The sequence below is a fragment of the Pseudophryne corroboree genome, chromosome 6 (assembly GCF_028390025.1).
Source record: "Pseudophryne corroboree isolate aPseCor3 chromosome 6, aPseCor3.hap2, whole genome shotgun sequence".
Lineage (NCBI taxonomy): Eukaryota > Metazoa > Chordata > Amphibia > Anura > Myobatrachidae > Pseudophryne > Pseudophryne corroboree.
Window position 1 is genome coordinate 300,244,333 of NC_086449.1, and position 12,947 is coordinate 300,257,279.

At 46.9% G+C, this 12,947-nt stretch overlaps 1 protein-coding gene across 1 annotated transcript in view; it reads left to right on the plus strand.

Moving 5' to 3' along the window:
* MINDY2 (MINDY lysine 48 deubiquitinase 2) overlaps positions 1-12,947 on the plus strand; it is a 353,927-nt gene that overhangs the window by 251,334 nt on the left and 89,646 nt on the right.

A 12,947-nucleotide genomic window follows, 5' to 3' on the forward strand; every position in this document is an offset into this window, starting at 1 on the left:
GTGGGTGAGTGATTTTGATTATTATTTTGACAGTGTTGCTGGCTCAGAACTCTGTATTTCACATATGTTATTTAAAGTTTACTCAAAAGATATGGACATTTATGTACAATATGTATTGCATCAAAATTAAACTGATTATTAGAAAACTGTACAATTGCTTCAAATATATATCTCTAGTATGACTTTTATCATACCATATATTTATCTTACATTGTACTTTATCATGCATAAATGCTTTGCTTGTTATACTGTATCTGGCTCATATTTTTGTGACCATATAGAGGTATCAAGACCTTGAAAATAGTGGTTAACCTTCTAGACACCCCTTTTTCACCCAAACTGTGTTCAACATTTATTGTATTGTGTTAACCGTATATGTTTGTATTTTATGTCCATTGTACAATTCTGAAATGTTACCCGGTGGTATTGCATACAGGAGTGTGGTATGACTTGGCCAGAATGTTGACTTGTTACATGTTCGTTATGTCAACATTTTACTTGTTGATAGCTCAAATGCCAACATCCCATTGTTTTTTCTTTATTATATAAGCCTAAACGTAACCTTAAGCCTAACTATAACACTAAAATGTAAAATGTTGATCTATAAACATGTCGACATTTTTCAACCAGATACCGCATATAGTGGGTTAGGCAGGTTTGTTAGCAAACCAAAAAACCAAAACCATGTTGCACTGCAGGTGGGGCAGATGTAACGTGCAGAGAGAGTTAGATTTGGGTGGCTTATTCTGTTTCTGTGCAGGGTAAAGACTAGCTGCTTTATTTTTACACTGCAATTTAGGTTTCAGTTTGAACACACCCCACCCAAATCTAACTCTCTCTGCACATGTTATATCTTCCCCACCTGCAGTGCACATTAGTGTGCTTTTTTGGTTTGCTAATCTACCTTTATAGAAGCAGCATTGCACCCTGAAGAGGTCCGCATGTTCACTTCCCTCACAAACTCATTATGGAGCACTGGAGTGCTATGATCTTCTGTGACAAGAGTGGTCTGCGTCAGCATAGTATTGACCGATTGCAAGTTGCTTTTGGGGAGGAAGCTTGCATGCTTGACCAAAATATTATTAAACATACTGTACATTTACATATCACCGATAGTACTTTGGAAAATGGCTCTCCAGCACAAGGGATTAACCCCCTCAGTGCCATGGCAGCAATCTTGACCACGTGGGCCGTGCCATGCAAGCATTTTCAGAAATCCAGTTTTCAATAGCTACTATCCCCCATGCTGCATCACAGTATTTATCACTGATTCAGTATGGAAGTTCAGTATTGGAAGTTAAAATGTCGACATACAGAATAGGGAAAGGTGTGAGGTCGATCCTGGTGCCAGACATGTTAATATTATTATTTACAGCATTTCAACATGGTCTTCCATATGACTCTTCAAACATGATAGTGAAGCATCATTTCCCTTAACTGAGCAGCTTTTCTCTTCTAGATAAGGTTCTCTTTTTATGGTCATCCGCTTCGTTAGCGTTATACTGACTGCTGAACGCAGGGCCAGGGCACTTGTTCTCTGGCGACAGCTGTGCCACCTAGGAGGCAGTGGAGATAAAGTAGGAGCAGCTGTTTTAGAAAATCATTAGACTACACACCATAACTCCAAGCTGATGACCATATAAGCGAGTCTACTCTAGAAGACAAAAGCTATGCAGTTAAGATAAATGGAAAGGACAGTCATTGTTGCCAGTTGCTAACTATTTATTTTTTTATATCTGGTATATTTTATTGGTTTTTCATTAATAAACAAACATACATTAACAGTATACACATAAAAGTTAGTATATGCATTTTCAAGAACAGAGAGTGTGAAGCAGATCCATTTGTATATATTAAAGTACACAGTAGTGAGTTGTCACAAGATAAAGTGAATGGCATAGTGGTCTATTCAATTGATGTTGGATCCTTTCCGACGGAAAGGATCTGACAATTCAGTATTCAATTTGAGGTTAAATCTGACAGGTTTTGGCCGTTTCCGACAGTGTCAATCCGACTTTTTTAATACTCTGATTCACATTGTCGAAAACGGACCAAAAACATGTAGGATTTGGGCACAAATCTGACAAAACATGTGGATCTGCGGCTAATTCGCAGATCTACGTGTTTCTGACAAGTCTGAAAAACGACAGCCCCATTGAACAGGTCGAATCATGATTCGACCTAAAAAAGCCGGAAACTGCCGTCTTTCCAACTAAGACGGCAGTTCAGACTAGAATTGAATAGACCTAATAATTTTTAAAAAGGCGTTAACTACTTGCATAAGGAAAAAACAGATTGTACAGTATGTATGCCAAAAAACACAGATCAACTCTATGCAACAGTTATAATAAAAAAAGTAGTAGAAAGTACATGGTGGCAGATTTACACCGGTGAGAGGCAAGAGGTTGGCTAGTTGCTAACTATATTTACAATGAATTTAGTGAGCCAGGGTGCTAGAGTAATGCTTGGGTACTCACATATGTGATAAATGGAGACTGATGGGGAAATATTTGACAAGGGGAGAATGGGAGGACATATGTGACATACACCCTCTCCCTTTGTCACATATGTTTTTCTACCATTCTGCCCTGGTATGAGTGCCTGAAGCTAACCACCTTCTCTCTTATGTTCCCACCTGCTAGTCTTCTAGAGGAAGACTGTGGACTTCCACCTCTGCTACTCCTTGTTAAGAGGAATGTGAAGGTGAAGGCTGCAGGCTTTGGAGTCTATAGGAAATCTGTTTATTATAGCATTTACAGGGTAATAAAAAGAAAAAAGGTAACAAACTTTTTTCCTGTCCTCATACATTGATCGTTGTGCTGCGGGGTCTGTTGGCTCGTCCTTTATTATGATTAGCCACAGTCCCTGTTTCCCGGAACATTTCCACCCAAGACAGGATAGTTTTGTTTGGTGGTTCCGGTCTCTAGAAATTGTCCTGAAACCCAGTTGTTATGGATGCCAGGAAAGGCCCATCATTCCATCTTGTCCCGTATCTTCGGAAATAATGTTCCACATACCAAGCACGTTCCTAGATGGCGGTTACAAGCTGTTTGTGCTAATTAGTACACTACTAGTGTACTAATTAGCACGAATAACTTTTAACGTAGAGTGACAAGTTTAATCTTTCTATGTATAATGGAGAGAGATAAAAGCTCCTTACTAAGTTCCTGGATGCCAAATCTCTGTCCTTAGTATTTCTGTACAGTATTTTCTATTAGGGTACTAATTAGCACAAACGACTAATTAGTACCCTAATAGAACATACTGTACAGAGATACTAAGTATGGTGATTTGGCATCCAGGAACTTAGGGAGGAGCTTTTATCTCTCTACATTATACATAGAAAGATTAAACTTGCCACTCTACATTAAAAGCTGTTCGTGCTAATTAGTACACTAGTAGTGTGCTAATTGGCACGAACAGCGTGTAATGTAGAGTGGCAAGTTTAATCTTTCTATGTATAATGGAGAGAGAGAAAAGCTCCTCCCTAAGTTCCTGGATGCCAAATCACTGTCCTTAGTATTTTTGTACAGTTTTTTCTATTAGAGTACTAATTAGCACGAACAGCTTATAATAATGTACAACACAGATTCTCACAGAACAGATTCTCTAACGCTATCTACAGTACTGTGTTGCTCGAACAGTTAGTTGCGTCAGAATATACTAATTTATATTTACTGGCATGTCTATAGGCGCTCATTACCGCTGTGTATTTTACATAGCGAATGAGTCACTCCTGCAGATATACCCCGATTTGTGTGAAACCTGTGTGCACCCTTCCTTTGAATGTTTTACAATGGATTACACAGAAAAAATAATAATAAAGTGAATGTCACGGGAACACAAAAAAAAAGATTGACACTTTGGGAATTGAACCCTGGACTCTCATCGTGGCAGACGGGAGCCTTCATCGCTAGCCCACAGCACTGCATGGAAGATTCTCAAGTTCATGTGTAAAAGTACTGCAAAGAGCGATTCCTTCCCATTGGTGTTTGTTTATGCCGTTAGGGGACTTGGACACTCATTTAGTGCACTGTGCATACTGTAAAGTCAATGAGCTACATTATTCCTTTCACACATTAGTTGCGTCTGCATACACATGTGTTTTAACACATTTGTGTGCATCTGAATAAACTGTTTTTTCTTTCTCTTACGTCCTAGAGGATGCTGGGGACTCCAAAAGGACCATGGGGTATAAACGGGATCCGCAGGAGACATGGGCACACTATAAGACTTTGAATGGGTGTGATCTGGCTCCTCCCTCTATGCCCCTCCTCCAGACCTCCGTTAGATTATGTGCCCAGAGAGACTGGACACACACTAGGGTAGCTCTCCTGAGTTTCTCTGAAAAGACTTTTGTTAGGTTTTTTATTTTCAGGGAGACCTGCTGGCTACAGGCTCCCTGCATCGTGGGACTGAGGGGAGAGAAGTCAGACCTACTTCTTCTTAGTTCAAAGGCTCTGCTTCTTAGGCTACTGGACACCATTAGCTCCAGAGGGTTTGATCACTTGGTGCGCCTAGCTGCTTGTTCCCAGGGCCGCGCCGTCATCCCCCTCACAGAAGCCAGAAGAAAGAAGCCGGGTGAGTATTAAGAAGAAAGAAGACTTCAGTGACGGCAGAAGACTTCGGTAACGGAGGTGCAGCGGTCGCGCTGCGCCCCATGCTCCCACACATACACCAACGGCACTCGCAGGGCGCAGGAGGGGGCGCCCTGGGCAGCAGTTACTGAGGTTTTTTAAAACTGGCAAAGAGCATATTTTAAGTGCCTAGGCACTAAATATAAGATCCCCGCCAGTATAAATATTTAAAATTGAGCGGGACTACAGCGCGCCGGAAGGGGCGTGGCTTAGCCCTCACAGCTTACCAGCGCCATTTTTTCTCTTCACAGACACTGCAGAGACACTGGCCCGGACCTCCACTCTCCTTAGCAAGTACAGCGAGCAAAACGGGGGTGAGGGAGTCAATTGGTGGTATTTATGCAGCGCAGTGATCATATATTATTGTTTCAGTAGTATATGGGCGCTGGGGTGTGAGCTGGTATACTCCCTCTGTGTTCTCTCTAACAGGCTTCCCTGTGGGTCTGTCCTCTATTGCCAGTGTGAGTGTGTGTGTCGGTACAGTGTGTCGACATGTCTGAGGCTGAGTGCTCCTCCCCGGAGGAGGTTACTAAGGGCACAGAGAAGGATTTCGGAGTGACTGTCGGCACCGCCGACTGCTGATTGGGTGAATATGTTGAGTACATTGTATGCAAATGTGGCGTTATTGTTTAAGAGGCTGGATAAATCTGATTCTCAGACACAAACGTGGAGAAAATCCATGGAGGACGCTTTATCCCAGGTACAGGCCCCCTCAGGGTCACAAAAGCGTTCATTCACCCAGATGGCAGATTCTGATACCGACACGGACTCTGATTCCAATGTCGACTTTAGTGAGGCCAGTTCACATCCAAAATTGGTTAAGAGTATTCAGTACATGATTGTGGCAATTAAAGATGTTTTACATATTTCTCTGACGTCCTAGTGGATGCTGGGAACTCCGTAAGGACCATGGGGAATAGACGGGCTCCGCAGGAGACTGGGCACTCTAAAAGAAAGATTAGGTACTATCTGGTGTGCACTGGCTCCTCCCTCTATGCCCCTCCTCCAGACCTCAGTTAGAATCTGTGCCCGGCCAGAGCTGGGTGCTCCTAGTGGGCTCTCTTGAGCTTGCTAGAAAAGAAAGTATTTGTTAGGTTTTTTATTTTCAGTGAAATCTGCTGGCAACAGACTCACTGCTACGTGGGACTGAGGGAAGAGAAGCAAACCTACCTGCTTGCAGCTAGCTTGTGCTTCTTAGGCTACTGAACACCATTAGCTCCAGAGGGTTCGAACACAGGGCCTGACCTAGATCGTCCGTTCCCGAAGCCGCGCCGCCGTCCCCCTTGCAGAGCCAGATGACAGAAGAGAAGCGATGAAATCGGCGGCAGAAGACTCCTGTCTTCATTAAGGTAGCGCACAGCACTGCAGCTGTGCGCCATTGCTCCCACAGCACACCACACACTCCAGTCACTGTAGGGTGCAGGGCGCTGTGGGGGGGGGGGCGCCCTGGGCAGCAATTATAATACCTTTTGGCATAAAATACACATAATACAGTCAGTTAACTGTATATGTGTAAAAAACCCCGCCATTAAGTTACAGAAAACGCGGGACAGAAGCCCGCCGCTGAGGGGGCGGGGCCTTCTTCCTCAGCACACCAGCGCCATTTTCCCTTTACAGCTCCGCTGGAAGCAGCTCCCCAGGCTCTCCCCTGCAGTATCCTGATACAAGAAGGGTAAAAAAGAGAGGGGGGGGGGGGGCACATAAATTTAGGCGCAAATAAGATATTTAAGCAGCTATTGGGTAAATCACTTTTTATAGTGTGAATCCCTGTGTTATATAGCGCTGTGGTGTGTGCTGGCATACTCTCTCTCTGTCTCCCCAAAGGACTTTGTTGGGTCCTGTCCTCGGTCTGTGCATTCCCTGTGACCAAGAGGGGTATTATGTTTGGGGAGAAAAAGCAGCCAGTGACTTTTCCCCCATCTGATGAATTAAATGAATTGTGTGAAGAAGCGGGGAGTTCCCCTGATAAGAAACTAGTGATTTCTAAGAGGTTACTGATGGCGTACCCTTTCCCGCCAACGGATAGGTTACGTTGGGAAACATCCCCTAGGGTGGACAAGGCGCTCACACGCTTATCTAAAAGGGTGGCACTGCCGTCTCAGGATACGGCCGCCCTAAAGGAGCCTGCGGATAGAAAGCAGGAAGCTATCCTGAAGTCTGTGTATACACACTCTGGTACTCTACTGAGACCTGCTATTGCTTCAGCCTGGATGTGTAGTGCTGCAGCAGCATGGACTGATACCCTGTCAGACAACATTGATTCCCTCGACAGGGATACTGCTTTGCTAACCCTCGAACATATAAAAGACGTCGTCTTATATATGCGGGATGCCCAGTGGGACATTTGCCTGCTGGCATCTAGAATTAATGCAATGTCCATTTCTGCCAGGAGAGTATTATGGACTCGGCAGTGGACAGGTGATGCTGATTCTAAAAACACATGGAGGTTTTGCCTTATAAGGGTGAGGAATTGTTTGGGGACGGTCTCTCGGACCTCGTATCCACAGCAACAGCTGGGAAGTCGACTTTTTTGCCTCAGGTTCCCTCACAGCCTAAGAAAGCACCGTATTATCAAGTGCAGTCCTTTCAGCCTCAGAAAGGCAAGCGGGTCAGAGGAGCATCCTTTCTGGCCAGAGGCAAGGGTAGAGGAAAGAAGCTGCACCAGGCAGCCAGTTCCCAGGAACAAAAATCCTCCCCTGCTTCCACTAAGTCCACCGCATGACGTTGGGGCTCCACAGGCGGAGCCAGGTGCGGTGGGGGCGCGTCTCCGAAACTTCAGCAACCAGTGGGTTCGCTCACAAGTGGATCTATGGGCTGTACAAATTGTATCTCAGGGATACAAGCTGGAGTTCGGGGCGACTCCCCCTCGCCGTTACCTCAAATCTGCCTTGCCAGCTGCTCCCAGGGAAAGGGAGGTAGTACTGGCGGCAATTCACAAGCTGTACCTCCAGCAGGTGATAATCAAGGTCCCCCTCCTTCAACAGGGAAGGGGTTACTATTCCACAATGTTTGTGGTACCAAAACCGGACGGTTCGGTGAGACCCATTCTGAATTTAAAGTCCTTGAACACTTATATAAAGAAATTTAAGTTCAAAATGGAATCGCTCAGAGCGGTCATTGCAAGCCTGGAAGAGGGGGATTTTATGGTGTCGCTGGACATCAAAGATGCTTACTTGCATGTCCCCATTTACCCACCTCACCAGGAGTACCTCAGATTTGTGGTACAGGACTGTCATTACCAATCCCAGACGTTGCCGTTTGGCCTGTCCACGGCACCGAGAATATTTACCAAGGTAATGGCCGAAATGATGATACTCCTTCGGAAGAAGGGAGTTGTTATTATCCCGTACTTGGACGATCTCCTCATAAAGGCGAGGTCCAGAGAGCAGTTGTTGGTCAGCGTAGCACTCTCTCAGGAAGTGTTGCAACAGCACGGCTGGATTCTGAATATCCCAAAGTCGCAGCTGATTCCTGCAACGCGTCTGCTTTTCCTGGGCATGATTCTGGACACAGAACAGCAGAAGGTGTTTCTCCCGGTGGAGAAGGCCCAGGAATTGTCATCTCTGGTCAGGGACCTCCTGAAACCAAAACAGGTGTCGGTGCATCACTGCACGCGAGTCCTGGGAAAGATGGTGGCTTCTTACGAAGCAATTCTCTTCGGCAGGTTCCATGCAAGGATCTTTCAGTGGGATCTGTTGGACAAATGGTCCGGATCGCATCTTCAGATGCATCGGTTGATCACCCTGTCCCCAAGGGCCAGGGTGTTTCTGCTGTAGTGGCTGCAGAGTGCTCATATTCTCGAGGGCCGCAGGTTCGGCATACAGGACTGGGTCCTGGTGACCACGGATGCAAGCCTCCGAGGATGGGGGGCAGTCACTCAGGGAAGAAACTTCCAAGGCCAGTGGTCAAGTCTGGAGACTTCACTACACATAAATATACTGGAACTAAGGGCCATTTACAACGCCCTGAGGCAAGCAGAGCCCCTGCTTCAAAACCAACCAGTACTGATTCAGTCAGACAACATCACGGCGGTCGCCCATGTAAACCGCAAGGGCGGCACAAGAAGCAGGATGGCAATGGCAGAAGCCACAAGGATTCTTCGATGGGCGGAGAATCACGTGCTAGCACTGTCAGCAGTGTTCATTCCGAGAGTGGACAACTGGGAAGCAGACTTCCTCAGCAGGCATGACCTCCACCCGGGAGAGTGGGGACTTCATCAAGAAGTCTTCACACAGATTGTAAATAGCTGGGAACTGCCACAGGTGGACACGATGGCGTCCCTCCTCAACAAAAAGCTAAAAAAATATTGCACCAGGTCAAAGGACCCTCAGGCGATAGCTGTGGACGCACTAATGACACCGTGGGTGTACCAGTCGGTTTATGTGTTCCCTCCTCTTCCTCTCATACCCAAGGTACTGAGGATAGTAAGAAAGAGAGGAGTAAGAACTATACTCATCGTTCCGGATTGGCCAAGAAGAACTTGGTACCCAGAACTACAAGAAATGATCTGAGGACCCATGGTCTCTGCCTCTCAGACAGGACCTGTTACAGCAGGGGCCCTGTCTGTTCCAAGACTTACCGCGGCTGCGTTTGACGGCATGGCGGTTGAACGCCGGATCCTAGCGGAAAAGGGCATTCCGGATGAAGTTATTCCTACGCTGATAAAGGCTAGGAAAGACGTGACAGCAACACAATATCCAGGATATGGCGAAAATATGTTGCTTGGTGTGAGGCCAGGAAGGCCCCTACAGAGGAATTCCAGCTGGGTCGATTTCTGCACTTCCTACAGTCAGGAGTGACTATGGGCCTAAAATTAGGATCCATAAAGGTCCAGATTTCGGCCCTATCTATTTTCTTTCAAAAAGAACTGGCTTCACTGCCTGAAGTTCAGACGTTTGTTAAGGGAGTGCTGCATATTCAGCCCCCTTTTGTGCCTCCAGTGGCACCTTGGGATCTTAACGTTGTGTTGGATTTCCTGAAATCCCACTGGTTTGAGCCACTTAAGACCGTGGAGCTAAAGTATCTCACGTGGAAGGTGGTCATGCTGTTGGCCTTGGCTTCAGCTAGGCGTGTGTCAGAATTGGCGGCTTTGTCATGTAAAAGCCCGTATCTGATCTTCCATATGGACAGGGCAGAATTGAGGACTCGTCCCCAATTTCTCCCAAAGGGGGTATCAGCGTTTCATTTGAACCAACCTATTGTGGTGCCTGCGGCTACTCGGGACTTGGAGGCTTCCAAGTTGCTGGACGTAGTCCGGGCTTTGAAAATTTATGTTTCCAGGATGGCTGGAGTCAGGAAAACTGACTCACTCTTTATCCTGCATGCACCCAACAAGCTGGGTGCTCCTGCTTCAAAGCAAACTATTGCTCGTTGGATCTGTTGCACGATTCAGCTGGCACATTCTGTGGCTGGACTGCCGCATCCTAAATCAGTAAAAGCCCATTCCACAAGGAAGGTGGGCTCTTCTTGGGCGGCTGCCCGAGGGGTCTCGGCTTTATAGCTTTGCCGAGCTGCTACTTGGTCGGGTTCAAACACATTTGCTAAATTCTACAAGTTTGATACCCTGGCTGAGGAGGACCTTGAGTTTGCTCATTCGGTGCTGCAGAGTTGTCCGCACTCTCCCGCCCGTTTGGGAGCTTTGGTATAATCCCCATGGTCCTTACGGAGTTCCCAGCATCCACTAGGACGTCAAAGAAAATAAGAATTTACTCACCGGTAATTCTATTTCTCGTAGTCCGTAGTGGATGCTGGGCGCCCGTCCCAAGTGCGGACTCTCTGCAATACATGTATATAGTTATTGCTTCACTAAAGGGTTATTGTTATGAGCCATCCGTATATGGAGGCTCAGTTGTTGTTCATACTGTTAACTGGGTATGGTTATCACAAGTTGTAAAGTGTGATTGGTGTGGCTGGTATGAGTCTTACCCTGGATTCCAAATCCTTTCCTTGTTGTGTCAGCTCTTCCGGGCACAGTTTCCCTAACTGAGGTCTGGAGGAGGGGCATAGAGGGAGGAGCCAGTGCACACCAGATAGTACCTAATCTTTCTTTTAGAGTGCCCAGTCTCCTGCGGAGCCCGTCTATTCCCCATGGTCCTTACGGAATTCCCAGCATCCACTACGGACTACAAGAAATAGAATTACCGGTGAGTAAATTCTTATTTTCTGAAGTGCCTGCTGTTCCAGACACGAGGGTTTGTTTGTATAAGGGAAAAAAGCCTGAGGTGACGTTTCCCCCCTCTCATGAACTGAACGCTCTTTGTGAAAAAGCTTGGGAATCGCCTGACAAAAGGTGGCAGATTCCCAAGAGAATTTTTATGGCTTATCCTTTCCCCTCTGACGACAGGGAAAAGTGGGAGTCATCTCCCAGTGTGGACAAGGCTCTGTCCCGGCTGTCCAAGAAGGTGGCGATTCCGTCTCCCGACACTGCTGCCCTCAAGGATCCTGCGGATCGTAAGCAGGAAACGACATTAAAGGCCATTTATGTCACTACGGGTGCGCTCCTCAAACCTGCCGTGGCCTCGGCATCGGTGAGTAGTGCTATTGCTAAGTGGGCTGATAACATGGATACCCTCGATAGGGATAACATTCTTTTGACTCTCGGTTATATCAGGGATACTGCAGCTTACCTAAAGGATGCGGCGAGGGATATTGGCCTCTTGGGATCAAGGGCCAATGCCATGGCAGCCTCGGCCAGGAGAATGCTGTGGATTCATCAATGGAATGCTGATGCCGACTCCAATAAAGCTTTGGAAGCTCTCCCTTATAAAGGTATTGTCTTGTTTGGTGACGGCCTCGCTGACCTGGTGTCTACCGCTACAGCGGGTAAGTCATCTTTTTTCTGCCTTACGTTCCAGCATAACAGAAAAGGCACCCCATTATCAGATGCAGTCCTTTCGGCCTAATAAATACAAAAAAGGAAGAGGATCGTCCTTCTTTGCTTCAAAAGGTAGAGGGAGAGGAAAAAGGTCGCCTGCTGTGTCAGGCTCCCAGGACCAAAAGTCCTCCCTGGCCTCTGCCAAGTCCACCGCATGACGCTGGGGCTCCCCTACGGGAGTCCGTGCCGGTTGGGGCCCGTCTCCGACTCTTCAGTCAGGTCTGGTTTCACTCGGGCCTAGATCCTTCGGTCTTGGACATAGTGTCCCAAGGGTACAAACTGGAGTTTCAGGAGATGCCCCCCCCCCCCCCCCACACACACACACACACACACCGATTTTTCAAATCAGCCTTGCCAGTTTCTATCCCAGAAAGGGAAGTAGTGAGTGCTGCGATACAAAAGCTGTGTCAGAGTGTCATTGTCCCGGTACCCCCGTCCCAACGGGGATAAGGGTTTTATTCGAGCCTCTTTGTCATGCCAAAGTCGGACAGCTCGGTCAGACCGATCCTGAACCTAAAATCCCTCAATCTGTATTTGAAAACTTTCAAGTTCAAAATGGAATCTCTTCGAGCAGTGATCTCCTGTCTAGAAGGGGGGGATTTTATGGCGTCAGTCGACATAAAAGATGCCTACTTACACGTCCCGATATATCCTCCACATCAAGCTTTCCTGAGATTTGTGGTGCGGGATTGTCATTACCAATTTCAGACGTTGCCATTTGGGCTTTCCACGGGCCCGAGGGTCTTCACCAAAGTCATGGCGGAAATGATGGTACTCCTACGCAAGCAGGGTGTCACAATTATCCTGTACTTGGACGATCTCCTGATAAAGGCGAGATCGAAGGAGCAGTTGCTAAGAAATGTGGAGCTCTCCCTGACGGTTCTGCAACATCATGGTTGGATTCTAAATTTGCCAAAGTCTCAGTTGATTCCGACAACTCGGCTACCTTTCTTGGGCATAATCCTGGACACGGAACTGCTGAGTGTTTCTTCCGGCGGAAAAAGCTCTGGAAATCCAATGCATGGTCAAAGAGATTCTGAAACCGGCAAGAGTGTTGATTCATCAATGCACTCGAGTGCTAGGGAAGATGGTTGCGGCTTACGAAGCCATTCCGTTTGGCAGGTTTCATGCCCGGGTGTTTCAGTGGGACCTGCTGGGCAAATGGTCCGGGTCTCAACTACACATGCACTGGAAAATAAGTCTATCTTCCAGGACCAGAATTTCTCTCCTGTGGTGGCTGCAAAGTTCTCACCTTCTAGAGGGACGAAGGTTCGGGGTCCAGGATTGGGTCCTGCGGACCACGGATGCAAGTCTCCGAGGCTGGGGAGCAGTCACACAAGGAAGAAGTTTCCAGGGAAAATGGTCAAGCCAGGAAACTTGTCTCCACATAAACGTTCTGGAGTTAAGAGCCATTTACAACGGCCTTCTGCAAGCGG